Genomic DNA, 13,121 nt, shown 5'->3' with positions numbered 1-13,121 from the left:
ACTGAGTTACATCACTCTGATCTGTTGGGCTCTGCATGGTAAGCACTGCATTCTCCAACTCTGTACTATTCAGGGTGGTGGCCACTGTGTTCCTGAAATATGCACAGTGCCATATTTCAAGGTTTAAAAAACAGAGGCAGAGTGAATATTTTTCCATTAAACACAACTTTATTGTTTTGGTAGAACTACAATTCACTTTGACTGTTGCACAGCATAGGACATTGCTGTTGTACTGTAACGTTTGTATAGGAACGTGCATAATGTCTAGTATCACAGATGAACACTCCACCAATCTAATATCAACAGACTTGACTCAGTACACATGATTTTTTTCTATGCACTGAAGTAACATCACAAAAGTGTTTACTTGGATATTTTATGCAGATAGTACAAGTGAGAGAACACCTATGCATACAGCACAAGTTACAGCGACACCTATACGTAAACCATAGTCATACATTGAGATAGTTATTATTTTCATTGCAATATAATAAAATTATTTCCTAGATTAAAAAAACATGGAAAAATATTTAATTTTAATGAAGGCATATTACTGAGGCAGAATTCAGTGCAATACAGAAGCTAGTACCACAACTAGTACAGCAAAGAAAACCAGAGTGCAAGGTACAGCGCACATTCAATGAGGAGTAGCAACTGCAACTCACTGCAGGCACAGCAAAATGAGAAGGCTGTTTGTTGTACACAAGTGTTCAATACAGTAGATACTACATACGACAGCAGCTAATTTTATGCCATTTTTTTAGCAACGCTCTAGTAATAAGTATTTTCCTAATAGTAAAAGAAAAATCCATGAAGTCTTATGAAACAAAAATTACATTACCATCAAAACAATAAAACAATTTTTAACAGGATTTTGAGCTTATGCTTGGCAAACTATAAAACAGTTTGAATACTTGTGCACATGCGTGTGCACACACACACAAATCTCAGATGGAGAGAAGACAGAAGAAATTACCATTTTAGTTATGGTAATCTAACTAGAAAATTATGAGGAAGACTTAAAAGGACATGTAAAAATTGACATTTTTAACTAACCCTTTAATTTTGCTCCTAGAATACAAGAAGCTTCTCGTAATATCAAAGATCAATTGGTTCAAAATTAGAAAACTTTCAAGTACTTAGCTTTAGGTGTGTAATATAAGACACTGCCAATTGAAAACTTTGAGTACATTCTGTCTCATCATCCAAATTTACAAAGAAATGTCAATTCATTGCCTAAAAACTCAAACTCATGACATGTTTTTTGACATTTTAAACCTGACAAAGAAAAATTTCAGCAAGACATAAAAATTAGTTTCTTTCATAAAGACAAGACTGAAATTATATTAGGTCCAAAGATAAATATATTGGAATTCTAAAGCAAGAGAATAATATTTCCGCTCACTGCTTTGTTTCACTATATGATAGCTACTGAAAATATCTGTTCAGTTTTCCAAAGCAGACTTCAGGAGTCATGAATAGATGTTAAAATTCTTCAGTACATATGTGAAATGATGTAATCACTGCTAGTTTATGAAAATGTTGAAAATAATGTTTTAATGATTTTGTGTTCTTTACCAATGTTCCTTGGTTGAGTTATAAAAGAATTTTACAAAAATTCCTCTACTGGGAATTTCAATTTAAGATCTTCCTGAATGAAAAGGAATGCTTGCAAAATATTCAATAATCAAAGACAAAAAGTGGCTGGATCACACTAAATATGAATGAGCTAAATTTCCAGCTCCTTAGAATGGGAAAAACTTGTGACCTACTTGGATGAGAAAAATTGGTGAAAATTGAAACATTTCATAATATGAACAAAAAATAATTACTTTACATACTTTTCTAGTATGAGTCAACCTGCAGATTTTCAAAGTAATCAACAGCACTGTATAATTTGGCTGCAAAACCTAAGAAAAATGTGAAGAATGGTTGATAGTGATAAATTTAATTTTGTTTCCAGTTATGTAATACTTAATTGAATGTGATGTTAATAACAGAATTGACAGAAGAGTTGATTTAAACAGATACTGCTTTGAAATTGATACCCTTATTTAAAACCACATCAATTCTTCTAATAAAAGATGGAGTCTTGTCAATGTGGATGCAAATATCGAAGGAAAATAATTTTCTAGCACTTAAAAACTTTAGGTATATCTATAGACTAATAACAAAGAACATTTGGAAGAACTATGTGCATCTACTTTTCAACTCTAAGTTTTATTAATATGGATAGAGTATGAATTAAGATATGCTGCAACTGTAACACATGGGTTTTGGACACAGCACAAAAAATAATATAGAACAGCTCACCAATAAGTTTTTATACTGACTATATGTTAATGTAAGATTATGGATATACTGGGTGAAACAAAATATATTATTCACCTGTCTTCTCCTACATTTTTAAAGTGGCTACTACAAAATCTGAAATGTGCAGTTAGGGCAAATTTTGGACAAAAGATACAAAGAGATCAAAAGAGCCATCTGCCACTTCTGAAGAGCCCAGAGCAAAAGCAGCATGCTGTGCATGCCCTCTGCACATAACACTACCTAAGGGGTTGGGAAACCACATAACCCACCCCTCTGGCCTGACCCCTGGACACCCCTACCCTCACCCCATATAAGAAGCTTACCTCCTCAGGGGAGTGAGCAAGCAAGGAAACCTGTTGTTTGTTCTCAAACCCCCCCTGCAGCAACAGGCGCCCCAATAAAGCCTTCCCTGAAAAAAATCTGATATTATTATGTGGCTCACATTCTATAATTAGTGGACAGTGTGCTGCAGGAACTGAAACACCTTCCCTGTGGCTTTTTAGGGCCCTGTTCTTAAATATGAATAGTCAAAAGATAACCAGAGATCTGAGGAAAGCCTCCAAGGTGAAAGAGAAAAACAGATAAAAATTACTCAGAGGAAAGATAATGCAGGGAGCTGAGTAACACTAAGATACCATATTAGCATCCTCAGAGAAATGAGTATTTCACCTATGAAACAGAGTATGATTAAAAAAAAAATAAGCAGAGTCAAAAATGTACTTGGAAACATAAAAATGACAACAGAAACGAAACACTCAAAACATTTAGCTGTAAAGTTGGAAGATAAAAGTTGACAACTTTCAGAGAGCAGGATAAAAATCAAAGACATGGAGGGAGTGATGTCAGGGAAGATGGAACAGTAAGAAGTGCCAGGAATCCATCTCTATCTAGACAACTGCACTGACAGAAGTACATAAAGTGAGCTACTCTGGAATGCAAGGCTCTGTTTGAAGGATTTCAATGTCCAGAGGAAACCTTAACTGGTAAACCGAAACTAATAGCAGAGTATTTCAGCCTTTCAGTAGCAGCTACTACCCCACAATCAGCCAGCCCAAACATTCCTACTTGGACTTGCTGGAACCAAGATGGGCAATAAAGACCTTTTCCTCCAAATACGAGTCTGAGGTCCTGATTGTGGATGATTGCTTCTGATCATAAAGAAAGATAAGATACATAGGTGAATGGCCACTCTTCCACCCCCACCCCACTGCCTTAAAGTGATTCCCAGGGGATTTAAATGGACAACAAAACACCCGGTTTTGGGACTGATGCTGAAGCTCCGATACTATGGCCACCTAATGCGAAGAGCTGACTCACTGGAAAAGACCCTGATGCTAGGCAAAGAGAACAGGGCAGCAGAGGATGACAGTTGGATGGCATCACTGACACAATGGACATGAATTTGAGCAAACTCAGGGAGGAGAGCAGAGCCTGGTGTGCTGCAGTTCAGCTCAGTTCAGTTGCTCAGTACTGTCCAACTCTTTGAGACCCCATGAATCACAGCACACTAGGCCTCCCTGTCCATCACCAACTCCCGGAGTTCACTCAAACTCACGTCCATCAAGTCAGTGATCTCAGCCAGCCATCTCATCCTCGGTCGTCCCCTTCTCCTCCTGCCCCCAATCCCTCCCAGCATCAAAGTCTTTTCCAATGAGTCAACTCTTTGCATGAGGTGGTCAAAGTAATGGAGTTTCAGCTTTAGCATCATTCCTTCCAAAGAAATCCCAGGGCTGATCTCCTTCAGAATGGACTGGTTGGATCTCCTTGCAGTCCAAGGGACTCTCAAGAGTCCCAACACCACAGTTCAAAAGCATCAGTTCTTCGGCGCTCACCTTTCTTCACAGTCCAACTCTCACATCCATACATGACCACAGGAAAAACCATAGCCTTGACTAGAATGACCTTTGTTGGCAAAGCAATGTCTCTGCTCTTCAATATGCTATCTAGGTTGGTCATAACTTTTCTTCCAAGGAGTAAGCGTCTTTTAATTTCATGGCTGCAATCACCATCTGCAGTGATTTTGGAGCCCCCCAAAATAAAGTCTGACATTGTTTCCACTGTTTCCTCATCTATTTCCCATGAAGTGATGGGACCGGATGCCATGATCTTAGTTTTCTGAATGTTGAGCTTTAAGCCAACTTTTTCACTCTCCACTTTCACTTTCATCAAGAGGCTTTTTAGTTCCTCTTCACTTTCTGCCACAGCTCATGGGGTCACAAAGAATCAGACATGACTTAGCGACTAACAACAAAAAGGAAACAAAAAGCCTGTATGTGAGAATTTGGAAAGCCACTGCCTCTGCCCAGGAAAAGATGGGCTCAGAAAAGACCTGAGAAAAGTTGAGGCTTTCACCACAGACTGATCCCTAGCACAGAAATACCCTAAAACAATTTTAAAAATTCTGAGGAAGGGGAGAAATTGATTTCCAGAGCTACCTACACTTTAGTACTCACGCCACTTACCCATGGTTTTGCTTTGTGCAGTTTAATAACTGTCAACTACAGCCCAAAAATTAAGTGTAAAATTCCAGAAATAAGCAATTCATAAGTTTTTAAATTGCATGCTATTCTCAATAGCATGATGAAATCTCACATCATCTTGCTGTGCCCTGCTGGAGATCCCCAACCATCAATACCTTCTGCTCCTGACATCCACCACACAACACTGTCATAGTTCAATGATCCAAGAACATCCAAAGCAGATGACCCTTCTTCTGACAGTGTCCAAAGGTTAATAGCAGCCTAAATGCTTTGTCACATTGCCTATGTCCTTCATTACACTACATTACATAGTAGGCATTTTATCATTTTTGTTAGAGGAACCACTAATCAAAACTACCCACCCTGGTACCACAGTAACCATCTGGATGAACTGTTTTGCAACAGGAGGTCCTGGTAAAGACCAAGATACTAACAAGATACCACCAAGCAGAAAAATTCAGTAAAGGTCAAAAGGAGACAGGAGACGCCAGTCCAAATGTCCTCCCAACCTCCCAGAATCCTTCGTGCTGGAATTCATTTTGGCTGAGTGATGCGCACACCCTCAGAAGAACCCTGAGTCAGAATGACTGGCCAGAGACAACCCGGAAACTAATCTCATCACCACAAAACCCGAGCCTGTGAGCCACATGGTCAGATCATCATCATCATGATAAAAAGAATGAGTACAGTATTACAAGACATTTTGTGAGAGAAGCCACATTCACAAAATTTTTATTACACTGTAATAACCCCTTTTATTATTTTGTCGTACCTAAACTTTATCATAGATGTGTATGTATAGGAAAAACAAATAGTCTGATGCCCAAGATCTTTTGGTCTTACCTGTAACCAATTTCTTTTGAATTCCAAATATCACTGCCAACTGTGTCTAAAAGCCTATGGATGTTATCTATTGGGTTAGGCTATCACAGCCTATAATGAGTGTTCCTGGATCTGTTTTAATCTTTCTCAAGCCACAGCCATATTAGCTCAACCTTGCTCTTTTCGCAAAATATGTACCTTTTAGAAACTAACACAACAGTGTAAAGCCAACTATACTCCAACAAAAACTAATCTTAAAAAAGGGACTTCCCTGGTGCTCCAGTGGTGAAGACTTCATGCTCCCAATATAGGGGGCCTGGATTTAATCCTTAGTCAGGGAACTAAGATTCCACATATCATAACAAAGAGCCCATGTGCTACAACTAAGACCAAACACAACCTAAATAAAGTTTAAAAAATTAATTAAAACTATATACCAATTTATTCTTTAAATGCAGCTTTTATGTGGGTGCAAGCTTGCTCTAAGTAAGACACAGCTAGAGATTCTAATATGATTCAAGAAAAGGCAAAGTCATTATGTGACAACTTAGAGCAAAGCAAGGTAAAGGTGAAGAGTTTAAAGCCAGCAAAGTATGGTTTGAGAATTTTAGAAAGTGATTTGGCCTAAAAAAAAAGAGTCAAGATAACAGGAGAAACAGCTTCTGCCAACCAAGAGGCAGCAGACCTTCCCAGATGCCACTAAGAAAAATCACTGAGAAAGTGTATCTGCCTAAACAGGTTTTTTAATGCAGGAGTAAGTGTCCTATTCTGGAAAAAAAAAAATGCCACAAAGGACACTTTGGTAAGGAAAAGAAGCAAGCACCAGGATTTAAGGCAGGAATAGAAGGCTAACTCTCCTGTCTATGTAAACGCAGTCAAGCTTATGATCAGTCTGCCCTTAACTATGAAGCTGCTAACACCAAGTCTTGAAGGAAAAAGATAAACACCAGCTGTAATAAGAATGCTTTTTCTGGACTGGTTACATTGGTGCTTTATTCCTGAAGTCAATAAAAACTCTTTCAATAAAGGACTGCAATTTAAAATTCTTTTTAATACTGCACAATGTCTCTGGCCACCCAGATCCCCATGAGTTCAACAACGGAAAAGTCAAAGTGGTCTACCTGCCCTCAAAACAACATCTCTAATTCAGCCCTTGGAGCAGGGTGTCATATGGATCTTTAAGGCTCATTCCACATGGTACTCTATGGAAAGGAATGTTGGCAATATGGAAGAGAATCTAGACAGAGAGGGCATCAGGACAGTCTGGAAGGATTACACCACTGAAGATGCCATCATTGTTAAAGATAAAGCTATGAAAGCCATCAAGCCGAAAACAATAAATTCCTGCAGGAGCAAACTACTGTCCAGATGTACATGACTTCATAGAACTTACGACAGAGCCAACCAAGGAAATGATGAAAGAGATTGGGGGTACGGCAAAAAGGTGGGGGGTGAAAGGTTTCAAGATACAATCTTGGGAAAATTTAAGAGCTAATAGACACCACACCAGAGGAATTAACAGAAGATGACTTGATGGGAGATGGGTGTTTCTGATGGATCCAGGTACAGTCAACTGAAACCTGGAAAGGATTCACTATTCTAGATGCCACTAAGAACATTTGTTATGCATGAAAATGAAAGCGTTAGTCACTCAGTTGTGTTCAACAATTTGTGGTCCCCGTGGACTGTAGCCTACCTTCCAGGATCCTCTGTCCATGGAATTTTCCAGGTAAGAATACTGGAGTGGGTTGCCGTTCCCTTCTCCTGGGGATCCTGACCCAGGGATCCTGACCCAGGGATCAAAACCAGGTCTCCCGCACTGGAGGCAGATTCTTTACCACCTGAGCCACCAGGGAACCCTCATGTGATGCATGGGACGAAGCCAAAGTATCAACACGAACAACAGGTGGAAGAAGTTGATTTCAACCCTCATGAGTGACCATGAGGGGCTCAAAACTTCAGTGGAGGAACTGCAGATGCGGTGGAAACAGAAGAGAACTAGAAGCAGAGATGGATCCTCAAAATGGGGCAGAATTGCTGCAATTTAAAACTTCAATGGATGAGGAGTTGCTTCTTCTGGATGAGTAAAGAAAATGGTTTCTTGAGATGGAATCTATTCCTGGTGAAGACCGCTGAAAGGACAACAAAGAACTTAGAATATCATCTATATATAAAGTTACTTGATAAAGCAGCAGCAAGGTTTGAAAGGATTGACTCCAATTTTGAAAGCTCTAGTGTGGTGTAAAATGTTATCACACAGCACTGAGACTGAGCGCTACCAAGAAACTGTTCATGAAAAGGAGAGTCAACTGATGCAGCAAACTTCAATGCTGTCTTATTTTAAGAAATTGCCCCAGCCGTCCCAACTCAACAGTCCCAACTCAACAATCACTACCCTGGATCAGTCAACACCTAAAAACAAGGCAAGACCCTCCACCAGCAAAAATATTATGATTTGCTAAAGGCTCAGATGTATATTTTTTAGCAACAAAGTGTTTTTTAAACTGAGCACACACAATTGGTTTTTTAGACATAATGTTATCACATAATTGTTAATAATAGGCTACAGTAGAGTGTAAACATAACTTTTATATGCACCAGGAAACTAAAAACTCCTGTGAACCAATTTAGGCAATATTTGCTTTATTACAGCAGTCTGGAAGTGAACCCACAATATCTCCAAGGTATGCTTGTAAACACAAAAATACAAAAATCTAGACAAATTATAATCAAACTGTCAAAACCCAAAGACAAAGAACCCTGAAAGAAGCAAGAAGAAAAACTTATTTTATAAAAAGGAACCTCAATGAAACTATCTGATTTCTTCTCAGAGACCTTGGAGACCAGAAGTGGGTGGGTTGATTTAGTTAAAGTGCATAAAGGGAAAAAAAAAAACAACCCACAGTTCATTGAGGATTTTGTATCTAGCAAATCTAGCAAGAAATAAGGGAAAATTTACTCAACTAGGGAATAGAAGGAAATTATCTTAATATAATAAAGTTCATTAATGAAAAGATCACAGCTAGCATCATACTCAATGGTAAAAAAGAGAAACCTGTTCCTCTAACATTAGTAGTAAGACAAGGATACCTACTTTAGCCACTTCTTCTCAACACAGTAATTGAGTCCTAGCCACAGCAATCAAGCAAAATAAAGAAATAAAAACCATCCAACTTAGGAAGAAAGAAATAATATCTCTTTTCACAGATGATGTGATCCTATATGTGGAAAACTCTAAACATCACACAGACACACAAACACACACACAAAAAAATTGTTAGAACTAATAAGCAAATACAGCAAAAGTGATAGAATATAAAACCAAAATTTAAAAATAAGTTGCATTTCTATACAGTGATTGAAAAATCCAGAAAGGAAATTAAGAAAACAATTCCATTTACACTATCATTAAAAAGAATAAAATACTACGGAATGAACTTAAACAAAGAAGTAAAAGACTTGTATACTGGAAACTACAAAACACTGCTGAAAGAACAGTTGACACAAATAAATGGAAATACATCTCATATTTATGGGCCTGAAGACTTAGTATGTTAAAATATTTATACTATCCCAAGTGATTTTTTACTGAAACAAGGGAAACCACCCACAAATTCATATGGAATCTTTACCCCCAAATAGCCAAAATAATTTTAAGAAAGAAGAAAAATGCTAGAGGTTTTTTCACATGTCCTAATTGCAAAGTGTATGACAAAGCTCCAGTAACTAAAACAGTATGGTACCGGCATAAAGACATACAGACCAATGGAATACAGAGCCCAGAAATGCACTAGTACTTACGGCCAAATGATTTGCAACAGGGGTACAAAGACTACACAATGTAGAAATAAATGGTGCTTGGAAAACCAAATACCTACAGACAAAAGGATGAAGATGGACCCTTATTTTATACCACACACAAAAATTAACTCAAAATGGATTAACGATCTAAACATAAGATCTGAAACTATAAAAGTCCTAAAAGAAAATACAGGGGGGAAATTTCACAACACTGGGTCTAGCAATGATTTCTCGGATATGACACCAAAAGCACAAGCAATTAAAGCAAGAACAGTCAAATGGACTGTATCAAACCTACAAAACTTCGGCATAGCAAAGAAAACAATGAAAACAATGAAAGAGTGGAACAGGAAATGAAATTTTTCATTTAAAAAATGGGCAAAGGACTTGAACAGACATGTCTCTAAAGAAGACATACAAATGTCTAACAGGCATATAAGATGTTCAACATCACCAATCATCAGAGAAATGCAAATCTAAACTCCAAGATACCATCTCACAACCATCAGGATGGCCACTATCCAAAATACAGAAAATAGTTAAGTGTTGCAAGGATGTGGATAAACAGGAACCCTTTAAGCACTGTTGGTTAAGAGTGTGAAATGGGTGCAACTGCAATAGAAAAACAGCAGGGAAGTTCCTTAAATAATTAAAAATAGAACTATCATTATTAGCAATCTTGCTTCTGTATATAAAGAGAAGGCTGGAAATAGATATACCTGCACACCCATGTTCACTGCAGCATTATTCACAAGTCAAAGAGGTAGAAGCAACTTAAATGTGTACTGAGGGATGAATGGATAAATAAAACGTGGCATATACATACAATGGAAAATTACTCATCCTTAAAAAAGGAAGGAAATCCTGTCATACACTAAGACATGGATGAACCATCCAGTAATTCCATATTGCAAACAATATGCAGGGACTCAAACAATATTTGCAAACCACTGTTCATAGCAGTGTTAATTACAGCCAAAAGATGGCAATAACCTTAAATGACCACTGAAAGATGAATGCATAAGCAAACAATGTGGTCTATTTACAAAAGAATACTATTTAGCATTAAAATAATGAAAAAATGAAATTCTGGCACATGCTATAACATGAACCTTAAAAAGATGCTAAGTGAAACAAGTCAGACACAAAAGGACGGTATTGAATGATTTCTTTTATACGAAGTGTTTGCTGCTAAGTCACTTCAGTCGTGTCTGACTCTGTGCGACCCCATATGGTAGCCCACCAGGCTCCCCTGTCCCTGGGATTCCCCAAGCAAGAACACTGGAGTGGGCTGCCATTTCCTTCTCCAATGTATGAAAGTGAAAAGTAAAAGTGAAGTCGCTCAGTCGTGTCCGACTCTTGGCGACCCCATGGACTGCAGCCTACCAGGCTCCTCCGTCTATGGGATTTTCCAGGCAAGAGTACTGGAGTGGGGTGCCATTGCCTTCTCCAATACGAAGGGTTTAGAATAGTCAAATTCATAGACAGAAAGTAGAATGGTACTTACCAAGGGCTTGGGGGAGGGGAGAATGAGGAGTTACTGGTTAACGAGTGAATTTCAGTTAGGGACGATGGAAAAGTTCTAGAGATGTATGGTGGGGATTCGTGAGAAAGAACATGAACATATTTAATGCCATTAAATTATACATCTCAGAAGAGTTAAAATGGCCAATTTTATGTTATATATATTTTACCACATTACAAAAAAATTCTAAAGTAAGTAAATAAAAGTGAATTCATTGACAAGAGAAGCCTTGTCTTTTCCTGAGACTACAAAGAAATTTCTTCAATAGAAACTCATAAAGAGGAAACATTTTAAAATGCCAGTTCTTCATTTTAAAGTAAAATGGGTAACAGATAAAGAGCATAACACAGGTTAATAAAAAAAATTCTATAAGGAATCAAAAGACGTTTAAAACCTTTTGACTGTTTGATATAACTCCAAAATGAATTTAAGTATTTAGATAATAGGCCAAATTAAATATCCTTAGGCAATCTTATATAATCAATTACTGAAACCAAGCTTTTGATAAAAGCTGTACAGGAGGATTTGAGGTTGCCCTGTGGCTAGTACATGGTATTTAGAAAGCTCATACTAGATAAAGGACTTACTGTAGAATAAAAAGATCTATAAGTTAATAATAACTTAATTTTTTAAGTGGGCAACATATTTCACCAAAGAAGGTACATGAACAGCTAAAGAACATGTGAAAAGATCCTCAATACTATTAGCCCCAAAGAGAAACCACTTCAATCACCATATTAGCTATAATAAAATGTTTTAAAAAGATGAACAATTAACAAGGGTTGGTGAGGATATAACCTCATCAGGAACCCTCACACACTGAAGTCCAGAATATAAAATAATGCAGTCACTTTGGAAAACAACTTGGCAACTTCTTAAAATAGTTAAAACAAAAATTTACCATATAATCCAGCAACTCAGGCATCTAAGAAAAGTGAAAACATTATGTCCACACAAAGACTTGCATGCTAATGTTCAGAGCAGCATTATTTTTCACAGCCCCAAATGGGAAACAACCCACATGTCCTTCAACTGGTGAAATGTACAAAATATGGCACATCCATCCAATCAGCTATTATTTGACAATAAAAAGGATTAAAATACTGATATGCTACAATACACATGAATTTAGAAAATAACATGGATGAACTCAGATACAAGTTAATGAACAACTAAAAAAGACCACATATGATTACATGTATATAAAATGTTCAGAAAAGGCAACTCTACGGAGACAGAGAGTAGACTGGTTAGTGGTTACCTGGGATCAGGGTGGGAATGGGATTACTGCAAATGGGTGTGAGGGATCTTATTAAGGTGCTAAAATGTTCTAAAAACAGACTATGTTGCCAACTGTACAGTTCACTGAATTTGTTAAAATTCACTGAATTATACACTTGAATGACTTTCACAATATGTAATTTATATCTCAATAAAACTATTAAAAAAACAAACAAAAAACAGGTTTATGTTCCAGACTCCCAACTGGTACAGATATAAAGCATCCTCTGTTGGGGAAAGTAACAAGTAAACATCCTGGAACAAGCCTCTTCTCAAGATTTTTACATATTTAATTCTCTCTATAGATTGTATCTTTCCAGAAAAGAAATCAGGATTTTCATCTTTTCACAAAAAAATTTCAACCAGGGTGAATAACTCTGATAAGCCATATTCCTTCCATGTCTAGAATGTCTCTGGCTGGTCCATTTAGAAGTAACTATACAGACCAATTTATCACTCAGCAATAGTTGAGCTACCCTGGGGAAGGAGACAAGGAAGAAACCAAAACCATTATCCAGAGGTAGCACTGCAAACTAAACCCATTAAATCCCAGCAAATATTGCTGAATCTCAGATGACCATTAAGCATGTCTTCACTTCCATAACCTGAAAGTTTACCCATTTCATTCTTAAGAGCTGCCTCAAATTTCAACTTTAGGAACTCTGCACCATGTGGTCATTGGGGCTGCTTCAAGATCCTACAACTTGAGACCCAAATCTAACTGACCCAGGATTTTCAGTTCCTTTTTCACAGTTAAAGATTATTATTCAGATTCTACCACTAATATTTTTAAGGAATAATTCACTAACATCTATTCCTTTCAGGTCTGATTTCATAAAGGAAAACTTGATTGAAAATTTATTCTGTATCATTTTTACATTCTTTTCCTGAATTTTACT

The sequence above is a fragment of the Capricornis sumatraensis genome, chromosome 6, assembly GCF_032405125.1.
Source record: "Capricornis sumatraensis isolate serow.1 chromosome 6, serow.2, whole genome shotgun sequence".
In the NCBI taxonomy this organism is placed as follows: domain Eukaryota; kingdom Metazoa; phylum Chordata; class Mammalia; order Artiodactyla; family Bovidae; genus Capricornis; species Capricornis sumatraensis.
Note: the sequence above shows the minus strand (reverse complement) of the source record.